We start from the raw sequence: 15,740 nt of genomic DNA, 5'->3' as shown, positions 1-15,740 counted from the left end.
ATGACTGTCATCACCACTTGTGGGTTGATATTATCCAACACCCTATCTGTATTGTATGGTCATGCTAGGCACTTGTTCAGAACTTGTGAGCATGTCATGAGCTACTGATTAATATCGCACCCATTCCACACCATTTCCCACAGGTACACTGGCTGTCCTACAATTCCCAGCTTGCTTATGGTACAACAGCTGTTGTACACATGTAACGCACATATCCTGTGGGACATGGTTCATAGGTTCATAGGTTCATACTAGGCTATCTGCCCTGGGGCAATTATAAGCCTAGCCCGATTCTGTATGGCTTACGCCACCCCTTGATTTGAGTATACTGTGCCCTTTTTAAGGTTTAGTTTACTGTGCCTCTGTCTAATAGTGACACGGGAGTAATCCCTGGGACAAACCTACGATCCCCCATCCACTTATCGAGATTCTTCTTGAAGAGATTCAGTGAGGTGCTCTGCCTCACATGAACTGGAATTCTATTCCAGAGAGAGCCTCTGGGTTATGAACCTGTCCCTCCAGCAAGTTCTATTTATTTCTGTGCTGAGGTTCAAGTCCCTCGAGCTTGTGGCTCTAAGGGATTTAGATTTACCAAGGTGGAGCATGTCCATTAATTCTGGATTTGACATAGCTTTGTATGTCAGGCATAGATCGCCTCGAAGTAGGTGGTATGCAACTGAGTAGAGCTGGAGTTTTTTTAACCGAGCAGCATATGGCATCTGTTTGAAACCCTTGATCCTCTTGGTGAGATACTTTTGGGGTCTTTCTAATTGCTGCAGGTGTCGGGTAAGGTACATCCCAAAAAGAGCATTGTATTCTATGATGGGCCTGATGATGGATGAATAAAGGGGCACGATTACCTCTCTTGATCTAGATGTGAAACCCTTCGTGATGAGGTGGGCTATGTACAAGGTCTTTCTAACCACTTTGGCAATGTGGTTTTCAAAGAGATTGCTATCAACTTGGGTCCCCAGGTCCCTAATAACTTTCTCTGTACTTAATGGGTTTCCACCTATGTTGTAATTTGTGGGCACATTGTTTTTGCCAAAGGGTATGACTATACATTTTTTGGCATTTAGCTTTAAACCATGGTGCTGGCACCAGTTATCTGTCTCTGTGAGACCTTTTTGAAGGATGTTTGTGTCAGCTGGAGAGTTGATTATGGTGCCCAGTTTGCAGTCGTCTGCGAACTTGGTGAGCCATAGTCCTCCCATGTTTGCCTGTACCTCGGAAAAGTATATACCGAACAAGAGTGGTCCCAGGACAGAACCCTGTGGGATGCCACTTGTGACCGGTTTCGAGTCTGACATGGCTCCAGCAACTCTCACTCTGAGGGTTCTGTCTTTGAGCCAGTTTGCGACACATCTTGTGACATAGGGGTTTATATTTAAGCTGGATAGCTTATCTATGATGCCCGAGTGGGGTATTGTGTCAAATGCCTTTGCAAGGTCCAGATAGGCTGTGTGGACTACCTTCCCTTCATCTATGGCTTTGGTGACTGTTTCAAAGAAGTCAACCAGGTTCAAAAGGCAGGATCTGCCCTTGACAAAGCCGAACTGGGTAGGATCTAGTGTCTGTAGGTCCCCAATGTCTTTGTTTATGAGCTCCATGATGATCCTCTCCATAGCCTTGCAGACTAAGCTAGTCTGGCTTATGGGGCGATAGTTTCCAGGGTTCGTAGAGACTCCACCTTTGTGGAGTGGGACCACTGTTGCTGTACGCCATTCTGTGGGCACATATCCTGTAGTGAGGCTGAGATTGTATAGCTGTTTTATTTGAGGGATTAGTTCCTTTTGTAGTTCATGTAGGACGCAACCTGGGATGCCATCTGGTCCCATGGAAGCAGTGTTTTTGCTTTGGAGAGGGCAGCCTTCACCTGAGCATCTGAGATGTTTTGGAGGCAGCCCTCTGCCGGATAAATACTTGCTCTTTGGGGGAGGGGATGGAGAAGTTTGCACTGAACCTGTCTGCCAGGATATTGGCGATGTCTGTGGGTTCAGTGTATTTTTTGTCGTTTAGAATCAACTCAGAACAAGTCTGGGAGTTGCATCCCAGGTTTCTAACATAACTGAAAAAGCCTTATGATTGTCTTTGGTGTCCTGTGCAATTTTTCTCTTGAAGCTGGCCTTGGAGGATTTTATGAGGGATCGTATTTTTTTGCTAGTACTGATCAGAGATGCCTTCCCTATTAGGGATTTTGCTCTATCATGTAGTAGCTTCCTCCTTCTGTTGTACAGTTTATTTATGGCAGGGGTCCACCAGACTGGACGCCTACCTTTGGATGATTGGGTCTTGGTTTTGTTTGGGATAGCATGATCCAAGCATTCCTTGAGATGTCCGTAGAATGCATTTATATAGGATTCTGCAGTTTGGGCTGTAGTTTCCACTGGCCCTGGGGCCTTGAAGGATTCCACTTCGGTTTTGAGAAGTGAGAAGTTCGCTTGAGAAGTTTTTCACTGTGGTTTTCTGGGCTGGGGGTGGGGTCGGGATGTGGACATCCAGTGAAATTAATTTATGGTCTGATCTTACCAATGAGGGATATACTTCTGGTGTGGAGCATAGAGTCCTCATGTTGGTAATGATCAGGTCTAGTATGTTGTCCCCTCTTGTGGGAGTGGTGACTAGTTGTTCCATAGCATTTGAGTTTATAATTTCCAGGAATCTTTGGGCTAAGGTGCTGGGGCTTGAGTAGTGCTCCCAGTCAATGTTTGGGTAGTTGAAGTCATCCAATATAATGGTGTTCGGAGAGATCTTCATGTTCTCCAATGTTTTCAGGAAAGCCGAATGGGATTCCTGACTTTGAGAGGGTGGTCTGTAGGATGCTATAAACTGAAAAGCAGTCTTGCCCACTGTTAGTTGCACATGGATGGTCTCCGATACTTCGTGCAATGCCACTAACCTGGAGGTGTGGATATCCTTGATAAATATGGAAACTCCCCCTCCTTTTGTGGTTCGGTCCGGGTTTTGGGGCCGAAAAGCATGATACGGTATAGCCTGGTAGTGTTGGGGTCTCTGGAGCCTTGAACCAGGTTTCTGTCACTGCACAGATATCGATGTTCTCCATACTGAGGAGAGCTTCGAGTGCATACATCTTGAGGTTAATACTTCTGGCATTTAGCAGCATTACCCTTAGTTTCTTGTTCCTTGTGCTGTCTATGGGGGTGGGTTTGACTTTTGAGCCTTGCCTCTAAAAAAGGCACTATGGGGGTGGCAAGAGCCTTTGCCAATATCCGAAATCCCAGTGGTGACAGGTGCAAGCCGTCCCTAGCGAAGCAACGTGGCTTGTCGAGCATGTCATCCCAGGCTGACAGACACTGGATCCCCTTTGAATGATACCAAAATTTTAGCCAATTGTTAAAATCGATCATTTTGTCTTTGTATTGTGGCATCATTCTAGGTGAGGGTAAGATGCTGCTCAAGGTCAGGGTCATACCAGCCTGGGCTACATGATCAGAGAGCTCCTCTATGTCTCTTTTCATGTAGTCCAAGGAGGTACGGCTCAGGTAATTCACACCAGCATGTACAATGACTGAGTCATATTTGTGTTTGCTTTGGAGTGACCTGAGTGCTTGCGTTATGTGTCATATCCTAGCACCCGACAGGCAGCTCACCGTGACCTTCTCTTTATTCAGCCTGGTGAGCGGGACGTCAGTGTGTCTGACAATAGAGTCACCTATAACAAGAGTATCAGGCGTGTTATTCAGCCTTAAGGGCTGTGGCTGCTTGGCACACTGACTTTGTGGGTTATGTGTTGTGTGTGTTTTGTTTTGAGGTAGCGTTTGCTTGGATGTCTGCTTTGGACGTCTCTGTTGCTTAGGTAGATTTTTATTTAGAGCCTCAGAGTATGTTTTGGTGTATTTATCTGTTTGGTTCGCTGATGTGGTGGGACTATGTGATACTGGAATTGTGTTGTGTGAGGTTACCTTCTCCTCCTGACTGGTTACACCAGTTTTGAGATGAGAGAGCTCAGCCTCCAGTTTGGCTAAAAAGTTGCATCTCTCACATATATTTGAACCTGTTTGGAGGAGGAGAGGGTTGTCCGTGTACATGAGACAGTTGTAACATTGCCTCAAAATTCCCAGATTCACCAGCTGGACTGGAGAGGAAACCATTGACTGACCTTTGGACATGCTAGAGTAACAGGGAAACTGAATTTAAGATGGACCAATAGAGGACGGGGTAATCGTAGAGAGTATAAGAGTAAGTGGTGCTTATGGTTTAATAGTGCTAACTTGTTGGATTACTTAATTGGACCAGTGAAGGGCCTTAGAATGAGAATATGGTGTTTAAATTGAGAGATAGAGCAGTTGTATATACAGGCAGTTGTATATACAGGCATGTCCAACTGTCACGTACCAGTGCTACTGCCTGTCTATATGATGGATATGTCGTACATGTGGCAATAGAGCAATTGTCTCATGTACACATTCAATGCTCACCTCCCAACATATGACACTACAGCCTGTGGGGGATGCACTTCTGCAGCCGTGCTGGGGGCATAGCTCTCAAGTGTACCTCATTACGAGGAACGTACCTCATTTGGGGTCTTGAAAAGTGCATGTTCCTCAAGGTTCCACATTGAAAGGGTCTGTCACACATTCATTGTTGGAAATTGTTTAACTGCTAGCCATGGCTAAATAGATGGGAATCATATTAATTCATTAGAATATCTTTTTTATACGTAAAACCAGCCTATTTTAGCCATCATATGCCCTTCCTAGTTGAAGCTGTTAGTAAGCCAGTTGTAAGTGTTCCACGTTTTGCCCATTTGTCACACATTATGAGGGCTAATGTTTCTCATTTTGGGGACAGGAGGTTGACAGCTATGGCTGGGGGTAATGCTGTCACCAACCCTGACTGCACCTGACAGTCATGTGAGGATGTGTAACATTCGTAACACACCCCACCCCACCCATCACATAGTCTCACATGATCTCCACCACAGGCCACACCTATGAGGACAACTTGTGCAGTACATCTCCATACTCTGTGTAGGCACCAGAGGTAGCCCCCATCATGGAAAACAACATCACCAACGTATAGCCCACAGACTCATGTGTGCCCATCACATACAGACAATAGGGAGTTATAACATTCACAACACACCAGTCATAGGTGACTCTGTAGGGAGTCACACTGCAGTTCCACACAGCAGGCTACATTAGGTGATAGTCACTTACATCTTGTTGTCGGGTAACTGGTTCTGCAACATAACCTATGCACCCATGCCACACCTCACCAGGTACGATGTGACTGTCATTCTCCATGTTAGTGTGACTGCCCTGAGATGCCACTTCACAGACTACGTGTGCAGGGACATGCAATAGCTCACCAGTCTTATAGCCCTGAGGGTGTGGGCCAAGCCCTGGGGAGCATTATGCATTCGTCCGGACACGATACCACTGTACAACGACCGACTGTGTCACTTCAACAGTTGCCTATGCTCCTATTGTCATTCCACAGGCATCTGGTATCTGTCCGCTTTGACTGACCTGGTCAAACACAATTCTGTGGCACAGATGACTTGCACCTGTCAGCTCTGGGAGTACAGCTCACATGTAAGGCTCTTGCTGCTTCTATACTGCCTGTCTTGCACAGTTTCCAATAACAGTCACCGGCAGAACTGGAACTGGCAAGCACGACATGGGGTCATGTGACACAATGCTTGCATCTTCCTCTGTGACGCACGCAGGCAAGGCACACCTTATAATGCACCACTCCAATATCTCTGCAGTGACTGGGACCTGCCTCTAGGCTCTGCAGAGCACACCTGCAATGACAGGTTATAGACAGACCATACCTTTCAGGCTCATACCTGGACCAGCACACCCACAGCTGAGGGGTTCCCATATCCCACTATGTTGTGCACACATCCTGGCTAGTTACTTAGCACAATGCATCAGAGGTGCTCCACGTGCAACTAACTGTGTCCGGGACCGCTATACACATTGTAACAAGCTACAGAGTCAACATCATACCCCACGGTTAACATACCTCATTTGTTGGTATATTGGACAGTGGTGCTCAGACAGCTACCACTGATGTGTGACTGACACTACCCCACACTTAACTGGGATAGCCACTCATGTACCGACACATCCATGAGTCATAACCTCCGCTCTGCTGGATCAACCCATACACACCACCTCCAAGACCAAAATTAACCTTGACATGAACACTACCACCATGTGACTGGTGTTACACACCTGGGGTTATCCCCTCATTGGTGGATTCCGAACATATGCTAATCAACCTTGTTAGCCACATCCCGGCACCACAACCATCACAGCATACACAGTACATGAGTACTACATTACCTACTACAGACGTCTTCTGACAGCGGTTGTTAATGTCATGACACCCGTGCAGATGGACGATGCACATACAAATGCTGAAACATACCCCAGTGCACTTCATTAGCATGTACACAACTGCATGGATCATGCTATTCCACACAGAGCCATGATGATACACACCAGATAATAGACGCCACTCTGGTGGTCATGTTCCATGGACATATGATGTACAACAACAGGTGTAGGCTGTTGCACAGTGGTGTACATTCCCATGGGTGGGGTAGCTCACTGGTCAGCCTTGGTAGGGCCACAGGATCCCTCATCACATACTCCAAGACTAGCTACGTAAACATTACTGTGACACATTCCGGGGTGTATCACCAGGCATTATGGTGGTATGTCAGTAGTCGATGGCAACACTCACATCTGCTGTCACATACAACAGTCACTCAGGAACATTACAGACCCAGGTGATGTTGGCAACATGCTGGAGGATGGATTCAATGCTAACATTACACCCTCTCACTCACTACAGGGCCACAATCCATACAGGAACATTGTGGTGTCCCTGTGGTCACACCTACACAGTACTAACCTGCGCTCTATATGTCCTGGGACACTGGCCCCATGTCACCTTCCAACATCCCAGGCTGTGATGTCCACAAACCTCTGAATGCCATGTCTCCCCACTCGGCCACCATATTCAGTAATAGCCTTGTTTCAGACATTGTAGCCCCTGAATGGCACACAGCAGCATTTATCACACTACACACAGGTGGCACCACAATGCACAAGTGGGACTATAGTCCTACACACCTGACTGGACTGTTCTGCATGGCTATGGGGCACATCATCAAGGACGTCATTCACAGAGACATTGTTGGGCTCCCCTCCTTTGATGCCACCCAGGTTGGGCTTGTTAGGGCCAGAGCATGGCCCCTACACCTGGTGGACTCCTTTCATACAGTTACCAGGGCAGTTGCTGATGGTACGGGAGTCCACACATCCTACATTGTCCTCTCATTGCCTTTCAGCACCATTCTCCATTCTGGTATTGACAACATACACATCCACCTGCACATCGTACCCTATGTCTCAGGATGTTATGCAATGTGGCTCATGGACAGGACACACACAGTGAGGCCAGCATACCATAGTACCTACTACATGTCAGTTACATTTGGCATACCACAGTCCTCAGTCATAGGGCCCCTCATGTTCAGTATATGCTTCCCTGCGGTACAGGCTAGCACAGGGGACTTTCCCTGCCTAGCTTTACAAACCCCTGCATACAAAGCGCTATGATTGCTCCACCAGCTGATACTGACTCCATCCATACGGGTGTCGCTGTGACAGATACCTGGTATGACTATCATGGCGTCAAGCTGCATGACACAAGGTGCATGAACATCACCTTTGCATTACACCATTCACCCACTGACTATCACATGGGTGGTAGTCCCCTACATACATATCACATTGTACATGTTTGCAGTACACACATATGTCGCACCCACTCCTGTGGTTACCGTATTGCCACTGTGGCGTGGATATCCTTCTACGTGGCCACACTTATCTGTGCTGGGTGTGTAGCTGGTACATAGGCACCCATTGTACCTCTGAACTCAAGACTTCTACACACATTCAAGGGTACACCACCCCATTTAGGGTGTACCTTACACAACAGCTACAGCTTTACATACCACAACATTAACACGTCATGATGTCTACTGAGCTCCGACAGTTTAAGTATGCGGCTGCACTACGGACACCACATCTGTACACATTTGCATACTACATACTCAGGGGTGACCTCTGCTGATCAGACAGGGCCCATGTCCACAACATTATTAATGGATATACTCCTCATACACGACATAAGCAAAAGCCACTGTGAGCAACATGCTCATGGATATGTGCACACACGCCACAATGAGTGGGATGTGCTTGAGGGTTACATTCCCAAACCGGACACTCACCATGCTTTGGAACATGAGTCCTATGTACATTACGCAGGGACACTCAGTAGCACTGTTCATGTGATACCTCCCTTGGTGGTTGGGAGACACATGTAGGCCTGGAATCACTACAGTGGCTGTACTGTGCAGAGGTGCAGGTGACACATGGCTCTGCTGTTCACAGGACACTACCCTAGAGAGGTGTCACTGGTGTGAACACTGTAGTTGTGCTTACACATGGACTTGCCAGACTGCATAGTACCCCACTATGCACCTGTGAAGCTATTACATGTCCTTTGTGCATGGTTACTTGGTAGCCCTTCCATTTAGATTAGCTATCATGCTATTACAATGTCCCATGCCTACAAGTCATATGTATCCTGTTATTGTACATGCCAATAGACGATACCTTTGGTATGCATGATATGCCTGTTATGCTGTGTAGAATATCTGTCATATCTACCTACAATACTATACATTACACATATTTCACATAGTATCCCATAATGCAAAGCATACTTGCACAGTGGGACCACCTTAGATATGGCATTGACGTTATATGCCCATACACATGCGTGCTGTGACAGTATATCAACATATACTATCCCCTGCTATGGCACGTACTTGTTGGACATACCCTACCACTGATGGCGGGTTGTATGAAATTGTTCTGTTTAACGCCCTCATGTAGCATCCCTTGTGGTGTCTGTGATGTGTACCTTGTGGCCCACTGCTGGATGCACAGTTTCTACAAGCGTTAGTATGCTCAGCAAGACATCACTACATAAATACCTTTTCCCACTTTATGCATTGCGGACACGTTTAATTAATGCAAACCAGGCTATACATACAGTAAAGCTAATTAATACAGATCATGCTATACATAACCTTACATATCGGGTGTTCTACATACCTTGTTATTGTTACGGAGTTTCGTCTCTATCTCTCTCACAGTGTTTCAACTGGTATTCGGTATGAGCATACGGTTTGAATGTCTGGCAAGTCATCCTCATATACGTCGATACCTGTAACGTGGTTTCATCCCGCCAATTAGTGTTCCTGAGTGACTAATTACTTGCATATCAGCTGTGCAGCTACTCCATTCACCAATTACGCGGCAACAGTGGGGTATAATTGAATTCTCCACTTGGGCATTGCCTAATTGCCCTACCTTCGGGGAGATGGTCTGTATTGTGTTTTGTTATGTGTAATTGCAACTGCTATGCATGGAGACAAGTATACTTTGGATTCATGTCCCCCGTGGATTGTGTGTGACAGCTAGAGTATGTGGTTCAACATGTGGGTGTACCTGTCATCCCAACGTCTGATAACGGACTATTGCAAACAAAACCTGTAACATGGCTGTTTGTTCCATTATACAACGCCTGCAATTTTGCATGACGCCTTTAATTGTGTCTCTCACACGGTATGTTGAGGGTTCTGCAGATGTAATTGACTGACTGGATGTTTGTGCTGCTATTACAGTCTGTATTGCTTTAGTTTCTAGTGTGGGGATGTCGGTGGGTGTACGTAGCATATACAGGTTTGTGGGGCTTGCATTTCTACATATTCCATATATATGTGTGTGGGCTCCGTCCCTAATTAGAGAGCTAACAGTTAGTAGACATGTTACAGGATTGTACGTTGGGCCGTTGTTAATTGGTTTCTATATCATCTGCAGGTGAGCTTGCTACTTATATACCTCCGGAATTGCAGCGATATATCAAGGGATATGTGTAAGCAACAGCTATCCCTTGTATTTCTGTCCCAGATATTTGCGATCATTGTGGTTGTGTTGGTAGAAGAACCTGTTTGCCATGGGTTGCTACGTTTTCATATGGTCATTGTTGGACACTTGCGGGACACACAGCGGTGTTTACAGGCCAACACGTAGCCACGGTCAGTACACAGGTTAGCACATACTTTTATCCTCAATACATACCTATTGTTGTGGGACTTTGGCTACTTATCATATTGCATGTACCATTTACGTTTCTTACATACAGGCGTAGCTATTAAATATGACTATTACATTATATATGGGACATATTAATGTCCTAAAATCTTGGACATTTGCCCTTTGTACTATTTTATGTCAGGACACACCTGCCCAGGGTGGGGCTGTCCCTCCTACTGTGGGACAGGTGGTAACCGTATGCCTACAGCTAGCTATACCCACACCTACCGTACTGATCTACCTCTGACTTGGCACTAACAGACACATGTTGCGGACACACACACACATTACAGTCACATGGAGATGCACACGGCACCCTCAACGCACACATACACAGACTACGGCACTCACAAACACAGTTGAACACAGTACCTACGTGGACTGCAACACCGGCAGCAGTGACTAAATGTCCCTTCATATCATCATACTATTACTCGCGGCTGTACTGTTCCGGTACTGTGTTCTATCGGTCTTTCAGCCTCGTGGTTATGCATGTCGGTATGTTACACATTCCATATTTGGCGGTATCCTATTTATTTGTACCTCCAAGGTGTTATGAATGTCGTTGACCTATCTATTATATTTGCTGATATCGCTGAATCCATCTATATCAACATATATCACTCTATTGCCCTTTCTATCTGTATTATATATATGCATATGTGTACATATATATATATATCTATATATATGGGTCTACTTTGGATGACCTAAATGCCAGTTCGCCGACACGCAAAACACCGAGACCAAACAACCGAAAACACACAATACCGACAACTCACAAAACCGAACACCATTACACCGACACACAAAACATAAACTACACATTACACACAATTACATATCTACTAACCTTAACCCAAACCCTAACCCTAAGGTCCGACTCTACAGCACACTTACCCTACCCGCACCCTAACCCTAACTCACTTAACCCACCCCTAAACCTAAAGTCCGTCACTATCGCACACTTATTCTACCTGCACCATAACCCTAACTCACTTAACCCACCCTAAAACATAAAGCCCGTCACTATCGCACACTCACCCTACCCGCACCCTAACCCTAACTCACTTAACCTGCCCCTAAACTACAGTCCGTCACTATCACACACTTACCTTACCGAACCCTAAGTCCGACACTACTACCGCACACTCACCTTTCCCACACCTAACCTAAATCCCTCACTATCGCACACTTACCTGTCCGCTTCCTAACCCTAAATCCCTCACCATCACACACTTACCGAGTCAGCTCACCACACGTTGCCCATGTCGGTCTTTTGGCTGTCGGGATTTCACCTTGTCAATCACCTTGTTTTCGGTTGTTTGGTCTCGGTGTTTTAGCGTGTCGGTGAACTGGCGTTTCGGTCATCCAAAGTAGACCCATATATATGTATATATCTATATATATATATCTATATATATATATATATATATATATATATCTATATATATCTATATATATATATATATATATATATATCTGGAAGGCGTGACAGGCACACAGCACCACCATATGCTGTAAGGCTCATGTACTGTTCAGGTGTTGACATTCCGTGTTCCACTAGCTGTTGTGTGTACAATGTTTGAGGGCTGCCTATGTAGGAGTCACACATTGGGCCACCTATACATTACAATTTACAGGTGGTCATGTTTGTGTGCCATCCATTTTACTGTGTGTGCAGGTGGAGAAGTGTCAGTCCGTAGGGGCCTACACTGTCAGAGTATGTGCTATACGTTCCCTATTTGCCAAGGCATAGGCATATTGGGCACACCTCCTTCTGCCTACTGGGGCTGGCACAGTGTGTTCATGGTATGAATCCCTCTGAGCCTGTAATGGCCTTGGCAATTGCTGTGGGCTATGAGGGCCTTCACCATTTTGTCCCTGCTGCAGCTGCTTCCGCAGGATCATATTATGTAGCATGGCACATACTATGACGATGTGGGCACATGTGCCTGGAGAGTACTGCAAGGCTCCACCAGATGTACCCAAGCACTGGAACCGTGATTTCAGCATCCCGAACACATGCTCTATGATGATTCTGGTTTGTGTGTGTGCCTCATTATGGCGTTCTTGCATGGGTGTGTGTGCATTTCTGATGGGAGTCATCATCCATGGCTCCAGTGCATAGCCAGCATCCCCCACAAGATGGCCATGTGGGATGTCCCCTCTGACAAATACCTGAAACAGCTGTGAGGCATGCCAGATATGGGAGTCATGGTAGCTTCCAGGGCTGCCAGCACACACATCCATGATAATGCCCTGGGCATTGCACACGACCTGGCAGTTGATGGAGTGGAATCTCTTGCGGTTTATGTAGCACCTACCATGCTCACCGGGTGGTGACTTGATTTGTATGTACGTGCAGTCTATCGCACCCAGTACCTCTGGGTAGTGTGCCACACGGTGGAAGTGGCGCATATTGCTGGCCAACTCCTCCTGAGTTCGGGGGAAGTATATCTGCTCATTGGCATGTGGTAACATGGCATCCAGGAACTCGTGTAGTACCCTGGATGCTGATGCCTGTGAGATCCCCATTATATCTCCAGTTGGCCTTTGAAAGGTACCTGTGGCCAGTATTCGCAGGCTTACACATACCTTCATGTCCACTGGGATGGGTTCCCCTCTGTTGTTTCTGGTTCTCAGGTGGCGGCACAGCTCCACTATTTGCTGTAAGATGTCCCTGTCCACCCTGTAATGCTCTACTATCTCCAGGTCATGTAGCCCCTGGTAGGTTACCCTTGGACTGAACACTCTCCTTCTCCTCCGAGGCCTGCGGTGGTTGTCGGCATCATCCTCCACAACATCGTCAGTCTCTAACACATGCTGATGAATCACAGATATGGCAGCTCCCAACATGTACATTTTAAAAGTTCTCCATGTGTTTACACCTATGGTGCAGTGTTTGGGAATACACAGGTGTGTGTAGGGTGCTTTCACACTTTATACTATTGTGCTGTGAACACCGATGATGTCATAGGGTGTGTATGTACGATCGTAGCTACAGGGTATCTTATGTGTTTTACTGCCGGAACTACTATTGTGGTGCCTTTGGTGTTGAATTACATTTGGCTGCTGTGGATTACCTCTTGACCTTCCCTTTACATTTCTGCACGTTGCACTTACCATTTTCTGGCATGCATCCAGCAGCCTACTTTCATTTGTACTTTCCTGGACCTGGCGTATCTTGCGTTATGTGTGCTACTGCCGGTCTGCTGTCGGTTTGCTTTGCTCTGCTTTGTCAGGTCTCCTATCTTTGCAATCCAATACCTCCCCTCCTTTCTTTGCATTCCAATGCCTCCCCTATCCTGTTTTGCAGATTTCTACAAGCAGACTTGTCAGCTGCCGTCGATTGGCCATCGTGAGTTAATTGGTGTCGATTGCTCATTAGTACTCCAATTACCCTACTTCAGCATTTCCTTCTTTTCTTCCCCTGACCTTTCTGTTTGTGCTATTGTTCGTGGCGCATGCGTCCAATTACTGGGTTTCGGGCACGTTTTCATCCCCGTACACATGCGCTTTTGGGCACCATGTGTGCTCTCAGCTAAACGATTCTATACCTTCTCCCCACCCCTGTCCTGCAGCTTTGCTTAGCAATGGACAGGCCAGATTTGCATTGCTCCAATGTGCTTACTGCTACAGTGGCACACCACTCTGCTGATGTCATGTATCTCCTCTGAGCCACTCTCAGTGTTATACCGCTGTGCCGTGTGGTACAACCTTCATCCGGCGGGACATTTGCGATTCAGTATTATCTGCCTCATTTGCATGGCATTGACTACTAATTCATAGTTACCGTGCCGGACACTATCGCAGGCCCTTAGCAACCCTTGCACCTTGGTTGTGGTGTTCCATGCCTACCATTGTGTATTATGCTGTAAACCTGATTTCTGTTACGTTGCGATTTTATGACATTTTTATATTATTTCTTTATGTTACAGTTTCCGCACACATGCCCTGTGGTTGTGCTGTGCGTTACTGTGGACATGACATTAAATGTTTTTTACATGTTGTGCATCTTTTCTTATGCCATTGGCTGTGTATTTCGCCATTGGCATATGTTAACTTTGTGATACATGAGTCTGGCCCGCTTCCATAGCTCCGATGTTCTGTTTGGGAAAATGTAAACCGTGTTTTTTGGTTTACATTTCCGTGGGCTTACGCTATGCCTGCACCACTTCATCAATCACTATATGCCTTCATTTGCATGGTGCGACACTGCGCATGGGGTGATTAGCATACCTAAGCCAGGGGCTGCGCAGTTCTGGTGTACGCCGGTAGTGCACGTGGAATTGGATCATACCTGAATCGCTCGACGGCCATATTTGGCATTATACCGCCTACGCTATGCCTGCGCCTGGCGCAAGCTTCATGAATCCCGGGGCTTGTTTATGTACTCAAGTAACAAATTTTACAATACTGCCAACAAGTCTTAACCAGCAATATATAGATATACAGCACAGAAACCAAATGTAAAGCCTATAAAGGGAATAGTCCTTAATCTGTTTATGGCTCAGTGTGACAGCTTTTTTTCTCAGCATGAACTGCATGCCCCTTCCCATTTTAATACAGTGAGATACAAGCCTCATTACAAACAGAGATTTTCTGGCTAGAATTGTTAAACATTCATACTCTTGTCTTGACTAGAGAAACCTAGCAATGCTGACTGAACATGTCTTAAAATGCTTAAATTCTTACAAAACTATATAAATTTAAATTATAGCATAATCTTGAGCAGGCAATCAATTTAGTTTCTGATGCACACAGTAACAATGCATAACAGTAAAGTAAGCTATACGGAAAAGTAATGAAACACTGAGCTACAAAACAGCTAAGAACAGCAGAAATCATGGGAATCTGCATGCCTATATTCAATATGCATTAAAACCTATCTAGTTTATCTTGTGAAATTAGTTATGTTTACCAGAGCTACATACTGAATAGTAGATTTTGCGCTCTTCACAACAAGACAAAGTCTTGCTGTTCTTAAAGTCAGAACATTGCAGTCTTAAAATCTGTGCCAGAGTCAAGGCAGCATAAGAAAATAATTCTGTTTACTAATATAATAAAGAAAATTAGAGTTACTGCATGGCTGAATAAATGAATGGTTCATGTTCATCTGGTATCTATTAAGTATAGGATATAACACATATTCAGAGTAAACCATGCATAAGGGCAGGGTATATTGTGTATTCAGAATAAGCCATGCATACACAAACATAATGTCCCATACTCAAACCACGGCATCTACTCATCACAATGAAATTTCATAATTTATATGTAACCCAGCAGCCTAACCACTGCATGAAAGAAAAAAGGCAAAAATGATGATTTAATGCACTTTGATGAAAGGCAGAATCTGAAAAGATTGCTGTATGGCATGTTAACCTTAACCAGTGCACATAGCAGTGCCCTGGAGGGTAGTAGGCTGGCCTGGTAAGTCTTTAGCTGTGTTCTTAATACTAATAGACAGTCAACTGCATAGGATTTACTGGGAAGTTACGACAAACAAAAGAACCTGTGTCTACA

This window comes from Protopterus annectens, chromosome 1.part1, assembly GCF_019279795.1.
Source record: "Protopterus annectens isolate FY-2018-M chromosome 1.part1, PAN1.0, whole genome shotgun sequence".
In the NCBI taxonomy this organism is placed as follows: domain Eukaryota; kingdom Metazoa; phylum Chordata; order Ceratodontiformes; family Protopteridae; genus Protopterus; species Protopterus annectens.
Note: the sequence above shows the minus strand (reverse complement) of the source record.